This window comes from Arachis ipaensis, chromosome B10 (genome assembly GCF_059453495.1).
Source record: "Arachis ipaensis isolate K30076 ecotype BB chromosome B10, ASM5945349v1, whole genome shotgun sequence".
Lineage (NCBI taxonomy): Eukaryota > Viridiplantae > Streptophyta > Magnoliopsida > Fabales > Fabaceae > Arachis > Arachis ipaensis.
The window spans coordinates 21,062,083-21,085,591 of record NC_142435.1 but is presented as its reverse complement, the minus strand read 5'-3'; positions in this window follow the sequence as shown (position 1 = coordinate 21,085,591).

The following is a 23,509-nucleotide window of genomic DNA, read 5'->3' as shown; positions in this document are numbered from 1 at the left end:
AATCTCAACTTCAAGAACTCCCAATGGATATGGTTGGTTGTTTATGTAATATTTGGTTGTTTAGGGATATGTTTGGATGTTTATATTTGTTGTTATTGCTATTTAAGTCTTTAAAGACTATGAATATTATGTTTTATAATGACAATTGAAGATTATCTTTAATTTTCTCTAATTTTTTTTTATTTTTTTCAATTTTTATTAATTTTTACAAAAATTCAGAATATCCGCTGGGTTGGGTCTCCGATAAATACGAGGTCTCCATTATCTGTTAAGGGGACGGGGCAGAGACGAAAACAGATATTAAAAGTGGGAGACGGAGGGCGAGGTACGAGAGACATGTCTCCACCCCGATGGGACCTGTTGCCATCCCTATACTGTGCACACGTCATAAAACTCTCTCCTCCTCTATACTCCAAAGCCACATTCTTGAAGAAATAGTTCAAGTTAAATGCTGTGTTAGTTTTGTTTTTACCCAAAATCCAATCCAACCCCCTTTTATTGTCCACAGTACTTCGAACAAAAACTGTGTCACCACTTGCATACCTTTTATTAATGCGTGATCCAAATCAATAATTTTAAGCAGACAAAAAAAATTAAATTTATATCTTATTTAATATTTATTAATTCTAACAATAATTAAGTTGTTTGGATTAATTTTTTTTATTATTAAATATTTTCGAATAGAAGTATCCTTGACCATTTCATCCATGAAGCATTGGGCAGCTCATCAATTGTTGTCAAATAACCACCAATTACATACACTTTACATTCAGGTGTGAACATAACACATTGCCACTACATCCACCTTCTACTATTCTCACCAACATAATATACTCTCACTTTTCTTTTCTTTTTATTATTGTTCTCACAACATGACCACTGCCTTTGTTTTCTCCCATAGCAACTATCAACCTGCACCATCTTATTTTCAAAGATGATCAAATTCCTATTTTTTCAAACATCTTAAATTACCACCCAAAAAAAAAAATCACCCACTTATGTTTCTTCCAGTTTATTAATCTCTTGATTCAACCAGCATTCAAATTAAATTTTCACTTCTTGAATCTCACTCATTTCACATTTCTCCAATTTAGAACCAACATATAGAGCATAGGTGTGGACTCTTTGCCTAATGATATTATCATAGTTTTGAAAATCGAAACATACTGGCCAGTTCAACTGGATTAATCAAAAATCAATCACTTAATTGGTCCAGTTAAGTCTATAAACCATCTAACAAAAAATCGGTCAAATTGATAGTTAACCGGTAAATTAATAGAATCGTTCGGTTTTTTAGAGAGTTTCCCGTTCGAAAACAAACCTTCCAGATGGCGTCGTTTTGTTCTTTTTTTTAAAGAGAAAAAAGGGCTAAACGAACCCTAAAAATTAAGCTAGAAAATTTAAATTATGAAATTTTAAATTTTATTAAGTTAAAAATTATTAAATTTATATATTTAAAATTATATATAATTTTTTTAATAATTTTATTTAATATTTAATAAAACTGATTAAACTCAGTTGAACTCCGATCGAACCAATAAATCATTAAACCAATAATTTCACCAGTTTATTGATCGGTGGGGTCGGTCCATGGATTTTCTTTCCTTTTGCCGCATTTCGTTCAAAGAGTTGAGGGAGATAGTGCATCAAGCTGTTCGTAAGGGCCAACTTGATCCTCTTCCCCAGGATCCCAGATGAGGAAACCCTAGGAGAGCCGCCGCTCTTGCAATCTTGAATATTACATAATGCCACAATTTACACGCTGATCAAAGATCATGCTACCATAGCAAATTTAGTAAAAGTATTAGCGATGACAGTTGGTTCAGTTTATGAAAATATTTTTGTTAAAACAAAAAATAAAATTTGATTAAGATTGAAATCTTCTCTTGTTTCTTTATTGTCATTTTATGCTCTTTTATTTTTCCATTATAATTTTAAAATTTAATACTCAAAAAGTTTTTTTTTTTAAATTAAAAGTAAAATCCTAATTTCTCAATTTTTTTTATTAGTTATCTCGTTAGTCTTTCACTTTATAACAAAAAAACATACTCGTAAGACAATTAATTAATAAATAACTTCCTTCACAGTCTTTTTAATTAAAGTAATCTGTGAATAGCAATGTCTGCATTAGCATTAATTGCTACAACTATAAATGGAGAGTAGGTGTGTTGATTTTTATATCTCCTTTTATGATAGATAAATGGTAATTAACATATATAAATTCAATGTTAGGGTTGCATTTGTTTTCGAGAACAAGATAAGACAAGACATTGATAATAGGATAGGATAAGATATTGATGGACAGAAATATAAAATTTTGTATTTTTGTATTTTATTTGATGATAAATTAGAATAAATTATAAAAATTCAATTTATTTTCATATTTTTATTTAAAAAATTTGAGATGAAAAATATAATAATAAAAAATTAATAAAAATAATAAAAATAATAAAATAAAAAATAAGTTATGTCTCTTGTTAGTGTCTTTGTGTCCTTCCTGTGAGAATAAACACAAAATATACTAATTCAGTATCCTTAGACATATTATTTTTGTTTATATCTTTTTTGTTAAACATAATTTTTTGTCTCTGTGTCCCTGTCTCAATATCCTGTTTCTGTAAACAAACGCCGCCTAAAAGATTGTGATAAACAGGATAGAAGGGCTAGTTGTCAGAAATGATAGTTAAAAGTTGGATGGTCTTTTTCTAATAGTAAAAAGATCCATTATTTTTTTTTTCTAAAATTGACAGAAACTAAAATGAAATTTTATTCTAAGATTAATAATATAAAACTCTTTGCATCGTCATTCAAATTTTTTACAGTCATATATTGTTATATTTTTCAAATTTCAAAAGTATTAAGTATTATATATATAATATAAATGAAATTAATAAAAATTAATATATACTTTTGATAATAAAAAAATATTATAAAAGTAATAATATCATTTAGACAAGTGTTATATAAATACTACAAAATCAGTTACTACTAATCACTCTAAATGAAGATCTACGTAGTCCTACAATGTCTACGAATATCAAGTTCGTATTTATAATTAAATTTTATAAACAAGTATAGTGAAATAAAATTCGCTTATAATCAAATTTAAAATCATAAACGTATCGATCACTTCTTAATGATTGGATTTTCCATATTTATGTAATATTTATAGTATTTTTTTTTAATTTTATAGTATATCTTAATTTTACAGACCAATAATTAATTTATTATAAATTTAAACTCTATTTAATGATTTGAGTTGACCAATAGGTTATTATCTGCACAAAATAAGATTCAAATTCTATACTTATTTAAACAGACGAGTAAATAATGACGAATTTAAAAAATTTTAGGGGAGGAGGCAAAAATATATATCCTAAAATAAATTTTATTAAACATTACTAATTATATTAGAAATATAAAAATTAAAAAGAGTTCGTAAACATTTTCATTCTTAAAATACTGTTCATTATATATAATTTATAAAAAAATATTTTTTATTTCTAAAACTTGAAATTAATATATTTAATTAAGTTATAGATAATTTGTCATTCTAACTAATTTTATTTTTATTTGTTTTCATATACATTTAATAATAAAAGACTGAATCAATTGACACGTTAGCGCCTATTAATACACTAGCATTTACAATTTGAAACTATAATTATATATAAATACCATAAAAAATAAACCAATATATGAAAAATATATTTATATCAAATAATAAAAATTTAATTTACAATTATTTTCTCTCTTTTTTTTAAATTAATTATTTTTTATATATTTTTAATTTAATTTTAATATACTGTTAGATTAAAGAATTTATGCATCTATTTATTTAATCATGGATTGTAATTAAAAAATTCTTTTACATCATCACGTAAATAATTATCTAAAAGAATAAATATAATCAAATGATTATGTAAAAAAATATATATTTTTTAATATATCAAAATTAACTTCTATACTTTTAAACAATTATTCTACTACTCATTATAATTTTTAAATATTAATTGTCTCATATTCAATTAGAAAATTTATTTGTTATAATATTTATGATATAAAATATTTTTTAATCTAAAATAGTTATTACAAACAAGATTATTTAAGAGATAAAATTAAAAAGTATTATATAATTTTAAAATAGAGAATATTAATTAATATATAAATATTATTTTTTTTATCTCAACTAATTTTTGAAGAAAAAAATATTGATAATTTTATTTCTATTTAAAAAACTGAGATTTAGTTTGGTAATCAATTAGTTGATTATATTTAAAAAATTATATTATTACTATTTATTAATTTTTACTGAGCTAATTTATTTACTTATTTTTAATTTTGATATTAAATCAAATTTAATAAAGTAAATATTGTTACACATTAAATTTGATAAAAAAAAGTTATTTTTAATATAAATCTCAAAATAAAATTTTGTAAATTTTTGTGGGGCAAAAATATAATTACATTAGGACAAATATATTAATTATATATAATTATTACTTTTTTTTTCTTAAACTTAGTGGGGCAAGTGTCCCTCTTCCTAAACTTGGATCTGTGATCTGTTTCTGTAAGTGAGCTAACAACTTAACCAATCCAAATTAGTTTCAATCTTTATATTACACAGTAAACTATAAAACTAATATCTGAAAGATTTTGACGGTAACAAAAATAATTTTAAAAGATACAAATAATAAATAGCCATTAAAAGATTTTAAAATTTGACAAAAATAACCAAACGTAAATGGATAAAATTTTTCTTAATGAAAAATACTTGCCTGTCCAACAAAGTAGATGACATGGCAACTATTCTCTAACCCTCACTGCCACCAAGTTTCTTATCTCTTCTTCGTCTCTATCCCTTCCATTTTCTCCCTCTCTCCGATCCCTAACACTCAATATAAAAATGTCTCCTTTCTGACATTAACATTCTTAGAGGCTAAAAATATATTTCTGAGAATTTTTATAAACATAAGACATATATTTTTCAAATTTTAGAATTCCACCAATAAAGACACATAACAATACCAAAATCTAAATTCAAATACAATGAGACATAGTAGTCAACTTCAACATCAAAATCACTATCTATTAAAAAAAATAGAAAAAAAAAGAGAGAAAAGAACAAAGAAATAGAATTTAAAAACACAGGAAGAAGGAAAAAAAAAGAGAAAAAAGAGAAGAAAAAAAAGAGTACTGATAAAAATGAATAGTACAATAGTTGATCACCAAAATAGAGAAGAGATAGAGTGGGAGACGAAGTATAAGATATATACAGAGAGAGGGGGGGAGGAGGAGGAAGACAACGCTGCTAATGTTGACAGAAGAAGCCACCGCTACACTATCGCCATTTCATCTTGCTCTACAACGATATGTGTTGGATTTATAGTGTGAGAAAAAAGAGGATTATTGGAAGGGAGAAGAGGAGGGAGAAGGCGATAATAATTAGGATGAGAACATTGGGGTTGGTGTCAACCTCAATTGGTGGCGGTGGAGTCGTGGTGATAGTGATAGTTCTGATTAATGAAAATATAAGTAATTAGGTAACGTTTGTTTGAGGTACTGAGACTGAGATTGGGAGACTGAAATTTAGTATTATATTTGTTGGTCTCGGACTGGAACTAAAATTTAATTTCCGGGACACAAAATTTCAATCTCTTTAGTATTTCTAGAAAGTGGAGACACAAAAAACTAAAATTTTTAAAAATAGAGACTAAATTTTTACTAATATATTTTTTCAAAAATACCCTCATTCCAAATTTATAATTTTAAGTTTACCCTCACACACACACTGAATATTTTCATGATTAGATATGGAAGGCACTAGAAGAGATCAAAGCAAGGAGGATGCCACTGTCTTCATCGCCAGTTGTTTTCCGTCACTGCCGCTGCAACCATGGTTGCCGTCGAATGAGAATAGGGAGAGAAGATAGAATCAGAGGAGAAGGAAAGAGACGAGAGAAAGAGGAGCGAGCGACAGTGAGGCTGGAGATCACAAGGGCGACGACGATGGGTGCTGCCGCTACTGCCTTCACCGTTGAATTCAAAGAACACCGCTATTGTAGTTTTTGTTACTACTGCCTCTCATCACTTTTCGCTTGAGTGTTTCTCATTTTCTCAGCACAACTCTCTCCTCAAATTTCAACCATGAATTTGAATAAAGCTTAGTTTTTCACTCCCATAAAAAAAAAAGAATTGATTTTGTTAACCTAATAATTCATTTTTTTTTTGTTTGATTGAAAGAAAAAAAAAGTGTAATGGTGATTACTAGAATGTGTTAAAGCTAAGATAAAGTTGAGACAATAGACGAAGAAGCGAAGAAAATCTACAAGAAATTAACAATGAAATATCACTAAAATAAGAACAAAGATAGTAAAAAAGAAGAATCATCAAACAGGATACTAAAATATAATTTAATCATATATATATTTTATATTAAATAAAATACAAAAATTTAGTTTAATTTTTATCTCTTAATTTCATTCTTCTTTTCAAATATAATCTTAATGTTTGATTATTTTTTTGTCAAATTTTTAAATTTTGTTAAAAGTTATTTTATTATTTGTATCTTTTAAAATATTTTTTTATGACTGATAGAATCTTTTTGATCCCCATTTGTAGATTATTGTGTAATATAAAAGTTAGGTGACCCTAACATTTCCTTGTTTATATAATCATTTAGTCTTGCATAATAAATTAATTATAATATAATGAATTTATCAATCTTATGTTTTAAAGATACATTTTAAATTTATAAATTAAAAAAATATAAAAAATTTAAATTTTTAATATTTATTTTATATTTATTAAATAAAAATATTTAAAATTTTTTATTAATGATAATTTTAAAAATACGTATCAGCTAAATCCTAATATAATATATATACCTTAAAAGAAAATAAGAGGCCACGAAGCGGGCAATGATTAGTAGTGAGCGTGTGGAATCGTGGCAGTTGCAGAGCATAATCGGCACCACATTACCACAAATTCATTCATTCATTCCGTTCTGAGACAGTATTATTATTTGCCTTTTAAGATGGTTTAACTTTAGCTTCAAATTCCGCGTAGAAAGGCCTATTATGATTGAGGAATAAAAAGGAATGTGAACATGATCTGGAACATGGTGAGTTGGTGACTCAGTTGGTAAGAGGATTCCGTGAAGAAGGGATAAAGCTATCGAGAATGGCCCTCCTTAGCTTATTGATTTGATCACTTTACAGCCTTTTGTTGCAAGTTGTGGTGCTTGTATTGTGCCAAGTTTCGAATCTCATTTATCGCACATTCTAATGTTGATGTTGATGATGATGGAAATATATTTGAGGCACACATTCAATTTTGATTATTTTGACCAAATGGATGCAATGCAATTGTGTCATTTTGTGTGGTTAACATTTCAACATTTCAAAAAAAAAAAAGAGTATTCTTACTCAATAACTAACTCCATGATCAAAAGATACTATATTGTTTTGATCGGGTGGATTATATATATTGAATAATTAATCATGATGAGTGTTCAAATAAAAGAAAGGAAATTAATTATTTAACCGAACTCAATGATTCAAAGTGATCCAGCAAGTTTATTTGAGTTAAACTAATAAAGTTCTATCTTACGAGAAAAAACACATGGTGAGGAAGTTACCAATCCTGTTGGTTAATAAATTAGGAGTACAACTAACTACAGCCAACTAACAATTTTGTTTTTGAATTATTTTTTAAAAAAAATGTGAATTCAAACTATCGTAAAAAAATATTCAAAACATAATAAAAAAATATCTAAAATTTAAAAAAATAAAAAATCTAAAACTATTTTAAAAATTTTAAAATTATTTTAAAAATTATTATAAAATTTCTAAAAAAAGAAACATGCAAAACGTATAAAAAAAAATCCAGAATCTAACAAAAAAGAAATATCTAAAATTATTTTAAAGATTTTAATACTTAACAAAACGAAACATCAAAAAAACATTGAAAAAAAAACATCTGAAAACTAAGTAAGAAATATCTAAAACTATTAAAAAAAATTCAAAACCCAAAAAGAAAAAGCATCCAAAACATAGAAAAAAAATATTCAAAACTTAAGGAAAAAAAAATCTAAAACTAAAAAAAAGAATCATCCAAAACTAAGAAGAAAAACAATGCGCCCAAAGCACGGCATTTTGATATGGTGGAGCATGGCACTGGCCGTTCTGTTGCGACTCTTGGCAGCTGAACACGTGTGCGAGTATTCGTGGAGGGAGGATGCTGCATTCGCAAAGGAAGGACACTACGTGTGTGCTTGCGGCGTTGCGTTTGAGGTGAGAGGAGTGTTGTGTCTGTGCTTGCGGCGGTAGAGGTCAAGGAGCTGCGTCTGTGCTTGCGGCGGTGGGGGGCGTTGCGTCCATGGGTATGGCGGTGGGAGAGGGCACTGCGTCTGTGCATGTGGCAGTAGAATGGCAGTACGTGCGTGCAGTGGTGGTCGGCGGCAATGGCAGCGGCGCACACGTGGCTATGGAGAGAGGGATAAGGGTTTGTGTGGTTGATTCTTTTACCTTGTACTATTAATGGAGTCAGGGTGAAATTATGATTTAACTCTTGGGTATTTTTTTTATTGGACTTTTTTTTTCCTAATTGACATTAGTTAGTTTTCTAAACCTTTTCATAGTTAAAAATGCCATGGAAGAATGACTACAATACCGACCCAAATAAGCAAGGGCGGAACTAAAAAAATACTAACTTAGTAAATCCAAACTTTTTTACTTCTTTCACTAGAGATCCCTTTAATGCATGGTTAAGATGGAACGTTTCTACAGAAGTAATGTCAATTCCAAATTATAGTTGGCAATCGATTTTTATGATTGCTTGTTAGTGGATTTAGCGATGGCAAAGCAAGAAAATCTTTTTAACTCCTTTTTAGAGACTAGCGAATGCGGTAAGCAATGTTGTCCTTTCGTGTGTGAAAATGGTGGCCGAAGCCTTCAACAAAAAGAGACTAATCAAGCATGTCCCAAGATGAATGGAAGTACATATTACCTCGAGAACCCACCTATGACATGGATAAAAATCAACTCGGATGGTTCTTGTAGCAACAATTCGAGAAGGGCTGGATGTGGTGGTATCACGTGGGATCATGATGAAAACTGAATTGCCGACTTTAAAGCAAACTTAGGTTGATGTACAACATTTCAAGTGAAGGTCTGAAGTGTTTATTATAGTCTTAAGATGGCTACAAATCTAGGAATGAAAAAGGTGATTCTTGAACTAGACTCCAAAACTGTAACACAAGTGCACAAACAAAGATAAAAACTTAATAGTATGAATGATTTACTAAGATATATAGGGGTGATCTTAATCAGGTATTGGAATTTGAAGATTTTCCATACATATAAAAAAAATCGTGTGGCAGATTAGCTAGCTGGAGAGGAATTTCGTTTTAAAAAAAATTGTTTTCATAGATATTCCACCTGTAGATTTACAGGTCATCATTTTTTATGATTGTAAAGGAGTATTCTTACCTCGTTCCATTACTGTTTAGTTTTGTTTAGATTTCTTAGTCCCATATTGTATAACCAATATATATATATATATACTCACCTTATAGTACTCTACCACACATAGGTTTATGCTATAGTCGTAAATCAACGAAAGTGAGGCATTACGACACTTAAAAAAGAAAATACATATATAGTTATAGAAGGATAATATTATAACTAGGAACCCGTAAAGAAAATAAACATCGAAATCGTTAAATCCACACGAACGTGTTAAAGCAATAAACGTCATATACAAAAGCGGAATATATATTCGTAAGTTCAAGTGAAGACACATAATAGTCACTAGTCTCGACCTGCGAAGAAAAGCCGGCTAGAATATTACAATACTAGAGAATATACAAAATAGACAACATATCTCTCCAACAAAAGCCTCTAAGAGGAATATAAGTTATACAACAATACATTTTTAAAAGGGTAGAGAATTATAGAGGCAAAATAAATCGCAAAAGAACCATCTTCGCTTCATCACATGAAATTCTACACTCTTAGCAAGGTGCGTTGTGTCCTGTATTTGAAAAATAGAATAACAACAACGGGTGAAAACTACAAGGTTCTCAGTAGGGTAACAGTTCCAAATAAAAATCACATAAGAAAATATGAACCCTCTACTCAATTCTGATCTCCAACTTCATAAGAATCCATGTCTAGGGTCTTAACTAATCCATACAGGATTAAATGTGCTAAGGTAAAAATATTTTAATCTACTACTAGTCTCATCTACTGTCAACAGTCATCTTCATTGTTCTTCGTCTCTATACTTCCAATAGAATACAAACACAAACAAACAAATAATTTTCTCAAATTCAATTTCACATATTCATCATAAACAACTCCAATTTTCAATAAATTGAACATAACACTAACACATACCAAATAAGTAGAACTCAATCATTCAAGGCCTCCAACTATCTTCATTCAACATCCAATATAATATAAAATCATGCATTCGTACTAAACCATCATCATCAATATCAATTCAACAATATCTTAAGGCCAACTAGCCTAAATTTTTACATAATATTATACCGTGATTATTCAAAATCAAAATCCGTGCCTTGGTTGACAGCGGTTCCAACCTCTTGAGCTTTTCTCTCCGATCAATCCAAGCCTCAATTAATCCAAGTTTTAATCAGCACCAACCAAGTTAAGCACTCAAACAACTCTATTCAATCTAATTACATCCAAATTTCACATGGTTCATACTAGATTTTTCACACAAATTAAAAAAAATGAATGGAAAGAGTTTTCTTACCTTACTCTACATGATTATAGGTCAAAATCCCGCTAGAAATTAAGTCTGATCTTTTCCTAAAACATCAAAATAAATAACCAATTTCAACAATTATACCAAAATGCGAAAATAGAAACAAACAGAGAAATAGGGTAAGGTTCTCGTGATTACTCCCCACAAAAATAGTATAAAAACGTAGAAAGAGTTGAGAGGAAAGCATAGCACAAACGAATCGTCAATCAGAGCTCCGATTTGTAAAAAAAATTGATTTAAAGGGAGAGATGAACAATAATAACTCTCTTCTCTTCTCAACTCTCTTCTCTCGAGCTCTCTATTTCACTTTTTGCCAACTCTGATGAAATTTGGGAAAAGAATCACGTTTAGAGTTGTTATAAATAAGAGGCATTTTTGTTCTTTCGCCTCTTGATCCGATTTAGGGCAAAATTTTAAAGATATATGTTCCAGTTTGTATTCTAAATATTTTTTAGTCAATTAATTATAATGCCGGTACACATTTTTTCACAAATAATTATATTTTAATACTCTAAATAATTTTTTGAATTTAAGTTCTATCTATAAATTTTTAAACTAAAAAATTTAAATTTTTAGTCTAAAAAACATTTTCAAACCCTTTTAACTTAATTTTAATTATATAATTAGCTCGTAATTTTCTCGAATCTTATACGCCCATGGCATAAGTTAGATTCATTATCATTGGTGTCAAGACTGATTCTATTTCTATGAGCAGTTTGCATATTTGCAAAATGCAATTGAGACACATATCGACCATTGTAATCTTTATTTTATTTTGTACTTTTTTCATTGGTGTAGTTATTATTATTATTAATATTGATATTTATATTAGCAATACTTAAAAAATAATTAATATTTTGTCAAATAAAATCTAATTTCACATCTCTTAATAGCTATAAAGATAGATTTGTATCAAGAATTGATTTAGGAATAGGGTTAGAGATTTAAGTATTAGGATATAAATTTAATAATGCATATTAAAGATAGATTTTTGTCAAGAATGAATTAAAGTTTTAGATTTTATAAAATATTATTAATTTGAAAATATTTTTTATATTAAATAAATTAATATCTATTTTATTATCTTAAAATATATTTTTCTAAATTAATTAGTATTTATGTTATAAAAAATGATAATATTATATATTTCTAAAGAAATGGAAGTATATTCTTTAAAAATAAATTAACATTTTAAAATTTAAAATAAATATTAATTTCTAAAAACTTTTTCTATTTATTTACCCGTAAAGTAGCATATTCTTCAACTAATTGAAACACATAAGACTATCATTAAATTATTATGAAATAAATATCAAAATTGTATTTGAATGTTCAGAATTTATCTAAAGAATAATATCATTGTTTGTTTGCTAATTAAAAAATATGATATCCGATCCTTGTATTTATAATTTTTAAATATTTTTAAAAATTAATTTATATTTATTAAAATAAAAAAATTTAATATAATTTCATATCATTTGATAAATATCTATATTTATGTTATTTTATTATATTTATGTCTTTTAAAAGTATTTTAAATTTTAAAAGTAATTCCGTTAAACACAATTGTTATAATTTGTATGTATTGAAAATAAATATTTATTTTATTTTTTTGATTTACCAAACATAACTATTATAAATAATAAAATTATATTTTAAAAATTAGTTTTAATAAGTTATTATAAAACTATTTTTTTTTTATCAAATTGGACTAAAAATGTCCAACCAGCAATGAGAAAATTACAAAATAAAAAATAAAATAAAGATTACAATGCTTGATATATGTCTCAATTGCATGTTGCAAACTTGTGAACTACTCGTGGAGATGAAATTAGTGCTTGACACCAATGGTGATGAATCTAACTTATACCAAGATGTGTGGGTATATTAATATTATGTGTTATAGCATGGTATTTTTGCTTTTCAACCAGTTAATATAGTGAGCTATGTTCTTTTATTTCTGATTTTACATTCACTTTGCATGCGCCACAGCAGAAGTAGCCCATTTCAGGCCTGCAACACCCCAAAAATGGCATTTCGTGGTCGGTCCATGAAAAATAGACTAAATTCATTTCGCATGCAATTTGTGAGGATTGGACCTGCATAATTTCATCCACAGTTTTTCTATACGTAATTTGAAAAATAATTTATTTTTTATTTGTCTAAATAAAAAAGCCTTTTTAATTTTTTTTGGGCATATATTAGTCAGATTTTTCGTTTCTTTCTATTGTTTAAATTTTAAAAATGACTAATCAATACAAGAAAGTTTCGGTAGTTTAGGTCAAGATATGTGATTGGTTTCTGTTTTCTTGGACATGGCTAAGCCGTGATTGGGTTTTTTGTTTCCTCTTTTATTCGGCTACAGTGATCGAGTGTATATTAGCAAAGCAGTACAGCTAAGGCTTTGGCACTCTTGGATCTATGATCTGTGGCCATGAGACACAATATTCTTTTTTGTTGGACTAAATCAAAGGAAGTGTTCAATGTTGAAAGGCCAATCTTAAAGAGCTTTCGAAAGTCCAGCAGACCCCGAAATAAGCCCATTTACACTTCTCTGCTGATTTCTCAGATCCATTTAGAAGAAGTAGCGGCAGGATCCATAAAGGGCAGGGTCACATTTGCTGTTAAAAAGCGCTAATGATAAGACCAAAAACCTGACCAAAAAAAATAAATAAATAAGACCACAAAAAAAAAAAAAAAAGCGCTATTGATTGAGTCGCAGAAATATATTTTATAGATTATTCTATTATTTATTACCTGGACTTCGCTTTAGGAATGGATGGCCTTTCATTTGGATTTGGTATAGATTATGCATATTAGAGCAATAAATACATAAATATTAGGTGTATGCAACTCAAATAAAATTAATAATTTTTTTTAAAAACAGAGAATATATTTAAATTATTAATAATATTTAATAATTTTATAATTATTTTTCTTTTAAAAAAAATACTAATTCTATTTGAGTTGCGTAAGTCTAATGTTTATATTTTTGTTATTCACTTATCCAACGTGCACAACGCATACCAAACTCAGATGAAAGGACCATCCACTCCTAATACCAGATTCAAGTAATAAATAATAGCGGGGAAATTTTTAAAATGGTTTCTAAGATTGGCGTCGTATAGGGGTGTGTATGAGTCGGGTGAAACCGGGTTTGATGTGATCCAGATCCGGCCCGAAATATATACCGGGCCTATTTGTTAGACCCGAACCCGACCCTAGACCCGATGAAACCTATACACTTTCGGGCCACGATTATACCGGGTAAAAACCAGGTGAAAACCGGGCCGTTAACATTATATTACCTTGATACCTTCTTGTAAGTTAGCATGTAAAAATATCAAAATTTCCAAGACTCCAACCATTATTTGACATGGTAAAATTCACTTAGAAGAATATAATAAGAAGTAACTCTTCTCTAAAATTAAAGTATAACCATAATCAATACTAATATTGCCTAATAACACCAAATATTTAAATCAATACAAATAACACAAAATTATGCATTAGTCTAAAGTCTTATGCATTTTAAGCATAAAACATTAACTTATAGTCTTATATATAATGACTAATAACACAAATATTAAGGTTTACAATACTTAAATTTCACATAATAATAACCATCATCCATCACTAATAACACAAAATATTAATTGTGTATGATGACCGGGCCACCGGGCCGATTTCGGGTGACCCGAGCTATGGCCCGGACCCGACCCGAAATAATGATCGAGTCTACTTTTGAGACCCATACCCGACCCTAGACCCGATGAAATCACATCAAATTAGCCCCTAAAGTGTTCGGGACCGGACCGGGTCTTCGGACTGGGCCGGGCCATGCACACCCCTAGCGTCGTACATCAAAATCGTCTTTGAGATTCTAATTGCACTAATTATATCCTTGAGATTGAAAAAATTGTACCATATTAATTCCTGACCTATTTTTCGTTAACGACGCGCTGATGTGGCTTGATGACATGGGCCATTGGTGACATATGTCACCTCATGATTTGGCCACGTATAACGGCATGATAATGTGTTGATCAGCGACACGTAGTATGCTGACGTGAATGGTTATGTCACGTGTCATAATGCTATTTTGCCACGTGTCACAATGTTATTTGTCCATGTGTCATCCACTATGTTATCATTACATATGCACTAAATTGGTTCCTTACTTTGCATCAAACGACTCATTTTAGTCCTTGAAATTGAATATCGTGCACAAAATTAGTCCCTTCATCAGTTTGTTCTCGTTTTTTTTATAAATTCAAAATTTTTAATATCTTTAAATACACTAATTTTAATTTTATCTTTTCACAAGTTATTTAAATACAAATGCTTTTATAAAATATTTTAAAAATTTTAGTTTTAATTATACAATTTTTTTTACAATGTTTTATTAAAAGAATTATATGAGATATTGATATTAATTTAGTAAAGAGTGTAAGTTAAGAGTATAATAATATTTTTTAATATTTAACACCTTAATAAATATTTTATAAATAATTAATAAGGCACTTGTTAACTAATATAAATTCATTATTCCTATCCATTTTAAGGATGTTTGATTCCCCATATAATTGACTTCTCACTAAATTAATAAGATAGATTTATACCGTCGATTATAATATATAATTCATTTTATCTATAACTTAGTTAGGCAGCATTTTCATATATTACACTATTAATTAATGTAAGCATTTATTGTAACCATGTTTTGAACAGTATTAAAACAGATACAAATAAATACAAGAGACAATAATAAAATTTTGGATTTAGCTAACATGTGCTCTAATAATACAAGTTAAAATTATTAATTAAAAAACTCATTATAAAAAATTATATAATAAAAAATTAAAATTAGTGTATCAAAAAATATTGAGAGTTTTAAATTTATAAAAAAATTAAATGAGAACAAACTGATGAAGGGACTAATTTGGTGCACGATTTTTAATTTCAGGGACTAAAATGAGTCATTTGATGCAAAGTAAGGTAGCATTTGGTGGAGAGACAGAGACGAAAATATTGAGACTAAGAGACAGAGACTAAGAGACAGAGATTGAAATAAATCTCAGTATTCTGTTTGGTGCAAAATGGGAGATAGAAATTGAAACAAGAATGAAACTCTAATTTAATTTGTACAAATGGTAAAATTGAAATTAATTAATTAAAATGAGGATATTTTAGGTATAAAATGTTATTAAAGTTTCGGTCTCCATCTCTAAAAATTTTAATCCCCTGTGTCCCTATTTTTTGGAGGTACTAAAATACTGAAATTTTAGGGACAGAGACAGAAATTTTAGTACCAGTCTCTGAACCAACAAACATAATACTGAGTCTCAGTCCCAGTACCTCAAAACAAACGCTACCTAAGGGACCAATTTGATGCATATGTAATGATGACACAGTGAATGACACGTGGATAAATAACATTGTAACACGTGGCATAATCTGACACGTGGCAAAATAGCATTATGACACGTGGCATAACCATCTACGTCAAGATGCCACGTGTCGCTAACTAACATGTCATCATATCGTTACACGTAGCCAAATCATAAGATGACACGTGTCACCAAGGATCTACGTTACGTTGTTAACGAAAAATAGATCAAGAACTACTATTGTACAATTATTTTTAATCTCAAAAACATAATTAATGCAATTAAAATCTCAGAAACAATTTTAATACACGACGTAAATCTCAAAAACCATTTTAAAAATTTACCCAAATAATAGTAGCTGAGGCTTTAGTTTAAGTAACAAATAGGAGGTCCCATTATTTTTTCTTCGGATAACACAAGTTTTCACTATCAGCAACACATTTCCTTATTTACTAATAACACGGATTTTTTACTCTTCAATAACATCTACAGTAACAGATTTTTTTTCCTATCAAATAACAGATATTTTCCACTAATTACGAATATTTTCACTTTCGAATTATATATATAAATTAGAATCATGGAAATAAATATCATGGACCCGATTTAAATCATGATTAGAATCATAATCGGGTCTTGCTTGATTTGGCAGATTTGCTAATATAACAATAACAACATTTCCTCTTTTGATCTTTCAGCTAATTAATAAGTAGGTATGTCCTGAATCTCTTCAAATCTTAGGAGCACGCTCATTCGACATTATTTATTCATGAGCATTTCTGGTAGGATATGGTGGATGATCCTTCATTGTGGCGTGGATCGGAGAAGAGTAATAATTATATTCAATAGAAACAAATAAAGGAAAAGAAAGATATCCTTAAGATGTGTAGTTTATCGCTAAGATTCTAATAGTTGAGTTATAATACACATAGGGAGGCTTCTTTGCGTGAGTTTAGTTTAGATCTATTAATCATGGGCGACTTCAGGTTCTCCAAATTCGAGTCTTTATTATATTTAAATTAAATGATAGTTACTTTCACCAAGATATTTTCATAGGAAGATAATATTATAAATTGTTAGATGATTCGATTAAATATATCAAACAATTTAATGGTTCATAATATTATCTTCATATAAAGATATTTTTATTGGAGTATCCACCAAATTGAATATAAATCTGCTACATATTCAAGCATTATTATCATCCAAGTTCAACCAAGTAGATATAATACTAACAAAAACCACTTTCATTAAAAGAGTATAATTATATGCTGATTCGGGTGAGTTTCGTGAAAAATAGATTAAGTGAAAAAATAATAGTTAAGGTGAGAGATTAGGGGTAAGTAAACTTGTGAGGAAGACACTTCTGTTAATGGCAAATAAACAATACAAGAACTAATAGTGAGGAAGAGAGGTGGAGAACAAGTGTTGAGACCTCCACTAATGTCACAAGAGGATGAATGAGCTTTGTTTAAAGTGGACAGGAATGGTTTACAGAGAAGAGAAGCTCTCAGAAGAGGATGAAGGTAAAAGTGAAAGTAAAGGATGAAAAGGGTTTCAGGATATATGAAGAAGAAGATGATCAAGGTGAAAGTGAAGAGTGAGAGTGAAAGATGAAGGATGAAAAGTGAAGTAAAAAGATGATTTACAGAGGTGGCTTGAGGTCCTTTTTATAGCGTAAAACCATGATGAAGAGGACACCCCTTGGCCAATGGTTTTAGTTTGACATTTAGTTTACTGTTCTTTCCAAAATATCTTTAGGTATTTGGGATCACCTCAAGTCTTGTCAACTGAAAAACTGAAAAGGGTAGGAAGTTGATTCCCACACGTTAAACTAAAGCTCCTGACATGTGATATTAGTGAAGGGACATCTAGTTTGGTTTTCTTTCAACTAGATGACACCTTTACACTCCAAATCCAACCAATCCACTTCCACCAATATAGTTTCCACTGAAGAGAAATTCAACTCCTCAAGGTGTTATTTTGGGTTCCATCCTTTTAGCCCAATACCTTTAGAAGGAACTTAACTCTTTTTTGACCATGTTTGTAGGTCATTATAAAAATAATTATGTACAAAAAATGTTTATATTTTTAGTACACAATCATAAGCCCCATGCAGTCTTTGAGGGTACAAAGTATTCCTTCAAACTGCATTAAACTTTTTTGTACTCAACAGAACAAGAATAATAATTTTTTTTAAGAAGCTAAAATATCATAACTCTAAAGAATCAAATCTCCCCTCTTTTATTTATTTATTTTTTTGTCATAATGAGATATGTATTTGTAAATATTCAAATATAAATATTTCTGTATAATATGAATATAATTATATACTCATAAAAAAAAATAAATAAAAAATATTATTGTGCAAATATTTTAAATATTAATAAAATAAATAAATAAATAAATAAGATTAGTAAATGAATATATTCATAATTTATTTGTATGTATGTACTTATTTTTAAAAGTAGTGTATGTATATATACATAATATTATTATTATTTATTTATATATATATAAACTCTTTTTTTTTAAAATGAAAAAAGAGGAAAGATTTGATTTAATATAATAATTTAATATATAAGAACGCGTTTTAAATTTGAATACCTGGATTTGGAGAGACACATAAGAAGGGGAGAACACTTGGGAGGATAGGGGAGAGCGTGTTTCTCATCATCTTTGTTAGGGTATTTTTTACACAGCAGCACCACCATCCAAACCCTCTGTCTTCTTCAACAATTGGGAGTTTTTCTTAGGACAAAGGACACTCCCATATTCAACATTGCTCCGTCTTCTCACTCTGTCTTCTTACTTGGTAGGACTCTTTTTCTTCTTTTCTTGCTTTTGTCTTGGGTCTTGTTCCCTTTTTTGTCATATAATGTGTACTCCTATTTTCTTGTGTGAGATTCTGGTACTTGAATATCTACTATTGTATATTTGATATTTTTTTTTCATATTGTTCTGAACTTTTGTTACTCTGAACTCTTGTCTGAACTCTGATGATCATTCTATACTCTTTGTTACTCTGAACCCTTATTATTATGTTCTCTGCCTTTGTTCTCATGTAACCCCTCTCAGCCCCCATGTATATTGAGTTGCTAATTTTGGGATTAGCTATAGGGATTCTTTGATAAAGGTCTTTCACCTTACAACTTGGATGTTGTATCCTCATTTGTACATGTTCTCATTTGTATATGTTTCCAATGGCATCACAAAATAAAAGAAATTGAGTTAAACATCATGAGCAATGTTCATCTGCAACTATAAAATAGATATTTAAGAATAAAAATAATTTAATTAAAATTTTTTTTTGTATAGTATAGTCATAAGTAATTTGTTTATAAACTTTTTCAATTAGAACAAATTTTTAGTGTTCCATATTTATATTCTTTCAAAGCTATAAACGTATAATGTTTTGCAATATTTTCATATATGTCACCAAATGAAATATGATATTGTGAGGATATGAGGAGTTAGTGGCTTTATCGAATAAAGAATATGATGAATGATTTTCATACCTTTGCTTTTTTGTTTCATTTGAGAACTCCTTGGTTGTTTTCTTGACATGCGATGCTCTTTGACTTTTTTAGAATTTCTTGAGTGTTCTGCAATATTCTCCTTTATATTTTGAACAGCTTTGTCATTGGTATTTGCGTGATATTGATGTTTACTCTATTTTGTTGTTGCTGTTCTCCTTCTTCCCCCCTTTTTAGGAATTGCTTCTTTTTTTTGTTGTCATGCCTCGTGTGAAACTTGCTGAGATAATGGATAGTGACCCAGAGGACTCTAGTAATAGTTTAGGTACTGACTCTTCTATGAATGATATGGACGATGTTCCTGAAGAATATGCAATGGGATTTTCTGAATCTATCCCCCAACCTTGGGTTAAACCATCAAATAAGAGGGTTACTTTTGTGGATCCTCCTCTGATGAAGAAACCTTTTTTGGACCCTCCTTCTTCTGGCTTGTTATTAGGTATGGATAAAACTATGAAACCCGCCTTTGATTCTTCAGATTGTAGAGTTTTGGGTGAATTTGTTGAGAAGCCTTCATATCAAGTGGGTCCTACTCTACTTTGTTCTCGGTTGAAGCGCCAAGAATTTCCATGGACGTCTTTTAAATTTGAGGCAGCTACTCACATAAATAAGGTTTGGCAAAAGTGGGTGTTCACAGTATTGTTTGAGGAGGGTGGTAGTTTTGTGAGGAGATTAGAATCAGCTGGTGTTGCCGAGGCTATTCGCACATCTGCAGGTTGGTTGTTCTCCACCATCTATCCTCATAATTGATTCTTATAATTTCTTTACCTTGTTGCTATATGTTGAAGAAGCACTAATTAATTTTCTCTTGGCAGGCTTGGGTGTTCAGCGAAATGGATCTGATATGAGTTTACTTTGGCAGAGGTGGTGTTCTCAGACTCATACTTTTCTGACTTCTTGGGGTGAGTTTTCACCCACTTTGGAAGATGTTGTGGTTCTTCTTCAACTGCCGGTGTTTGGTAGTGTGATCTCACTCTTCTTCGCCCAGATTCTGATCTGCTTAAGCTTGCATGACATCTTCAAATGAGTTTAAGTGATGCTGGTCGATATGCAAAAGGGTTGTCCAAGAGTAGGCAGGCTAAGAAATTTTCCTCCAAGGATGAGCATCCGAAGACTCGTCGGTCCTCGAGAGGAAAAGAGATGATTAGCGACAAGCAAGATTCCAAGAAGAAGAAGATTACTGTTAAGTATTCTTACTCTAATTGGTCTCGTTATTTCTTTGGTGATTTCCTCAATGGTGAGTTTGTCCCTGCTCCCGTTGTTTCTTCAGATCTTAGGGGAGCTGCTTTTGTTGCTTATTGGTTAAGTAAATACGTATTTTTTGGACCGGCGGATGAGTGTATGAGCCATGGGGTGTTTCTTTTAGCCTGCTTGATTACTAGAGGAGAACGTTTACCATTGGCTCCTATGTATCTCGGCAGCTTATATACGCGGCTTGATCAATTTTTCCAGCAACTCAAGATTGCTCATGGTCGCTTTCCAGTTTTGTCTTTCATTGACGAAATGTTTCTTCAACTCTTTCTTTTTGAGCGGTTCTCTCTGTTTGCTCCCACCCGTAAGCCCCCTACAATTCTTCCAGATAAGAAGGCAAGTCCTCGTGCTTGGGTTTGGGGTTCAGCTCATCCTTCGAAATATTTGGAGGATGTTATTGACTTGGAGAAAAATTTTTGTTTTCGCCCGTACATAACCTCTTACCAGCCCTCATCGTATATATTCTGCTTGTCTTGAGCATGACCACAATAATATTTCTACCGGCCAGGATGGGGTTTATGACTTTTGGCTTTTGTGTACTTCTCCTACCCCTCTTCCTGGTTTGATTGTTATGGATAGGGATTTTCACTGTGGAGCTTTGATCTGTCCAGTGATCTACCATCCTGATAGGGTAAGTCACCAACTAGGGTGGGACCAGGATCCAAAAAACATGGAGCATATTTTTTTTTCATCGGAAAATTTAATGAAAAAGGTTCTGTTTCAAGAAGAACTCCCGAAGTACAATCCTTTCTTGGTTGTTCCTCTCGACAGGGATGGGGGAGTTACAAAGGAGTATATGGATTACCTTATGCGTATGAAGGAGCATATTAGGCAATATGAGGGTACCTTCGTCCCTGATGTCAGATCATTTGTCCCAGTTTTGATCAAGGATCCATATTTCATGACTGGCAACCTTTCTCCTTCGACCATTACAAGTAATATTTGCTCTTTGCTGATTCTTGTTTTTGTTTCTTCATTTCTTTTTCGTCTCTCTCTCCTCTTTGTGTATTTGACTGCTGTATCTTTTGTGCTGGTGTTTTGTAGACTTGAACGCCAGGTGTTATAGACATCCACCTTCTTCAAAAAGAAAACCAGATGATTCAGTTGTTACTGCTGAAGTGGTCAAGCGCAGTAAAGTGGAGAGTTGAAATGTTAAGGTTGCAAAGAGGTCTCTTGAAAGAGCACCTAGGCCTTCTGTTGATGCTACGTCTTCACCAATTTCCACTGGCTCAGGGATTTCTCCTTCTTCGATGGCAAAAGCTAAAGGTTCTTCTGCTGCTGCTTGCTTTGTTGAGTCATCACAGTCTCCTGGTAAAGCTGTGGTTAGCTTATCTAGAAGTGTTGTGAAGCGTAGGTCCCATCGTCTTTTGGGTAAAATGAAAACAATTCCAAATGCACCCTCTGATCCGGTAAATGTAGGCGATGAGAGCTCTCAAGAAAAGGTCAGTGGGGACTCTCCTAATTCATTTGTTGTTGGCGACATCCCTGACAAGGGTACTACCCAAGAAGTTGTGCGAGATGACCCACGAGCAATAGCAAGTTCTAAGAGCAATGTTGACATTGAGCCGGGTGTTACTTGCCAAGGGGACCCTACTAGACGTGTTGTTACTCCCATCCGAACGGTATTTCCTGGCGCAGGTACAACTGTTTTTTTTTTCTGCCTCTCTTTTTTTTATTTTTTAGAGGGGGTACATGATTTTGTTCATGCTGTTTGTGTGTATGTTTGTATCTTCAGCTTCTCATGCTGTTTCTGAGTCCACCTTTCAAGCTTCAAGCATTTCTGATATCACAAAGGAACCTTTAGCTAGTGCTTCTTCTGGTGTGTTTCATTGTATTTCTTTTCATTTGTCAGGCGTGCCAGCACTTTATAAGTTCTTGATGAAAAAAGGTTGTTTTGCTTTTCAGTTTCTGTCTGCGATGAGTTTGAGCATTTCAATGGCGATGCGAAGAACTTGTTATCGGAAATTACATCCTGGGCTCCTTCCTTCTTGCTTCCAAATGACCTGAACTGCCTTTTCAAGAAGCTTGGGTACCAAGCTTTTCTAGATGCATGGGATTTCTTTACTTCACACTCCCTTGCGGACTTGTGGGGTGCTCATCGGGATATGGTAGCAAATCATCTAAATAACCTTAAGTTATTTAAATTTAGTGGTCGTTGGCTTGAAAATCTTTCTGCAAAATTGGAGCCTCCACCTGGGATCTCTGATCTTGCTAGAGAAGAATTGTTGTCTAAAGAGCATCACGTTCTCTCTTCTGATGTTTCTGCTCTTCAAGAAAAGGTTAACAAGCTTACATCTGAATTGAACACCATGAAGGCTAGGTTAGCCAGCGTCAGCATGGAGCGAGAGCAATTGGCCAAGCATAAGGAGGCTGCTTCTTCTGCGATTTCTTACAGTGATATTTTGTGGCTGTGATAGTTTCCAGCACTTTATTTTGTAAAATATGTAATACTTTGACAAAGTATATTTTTGTCCTACTGCTTCTATGACTTTCATTGTACACCCCTTTTTAGGTGTTATGTTTCTCCTCATTTTTTTT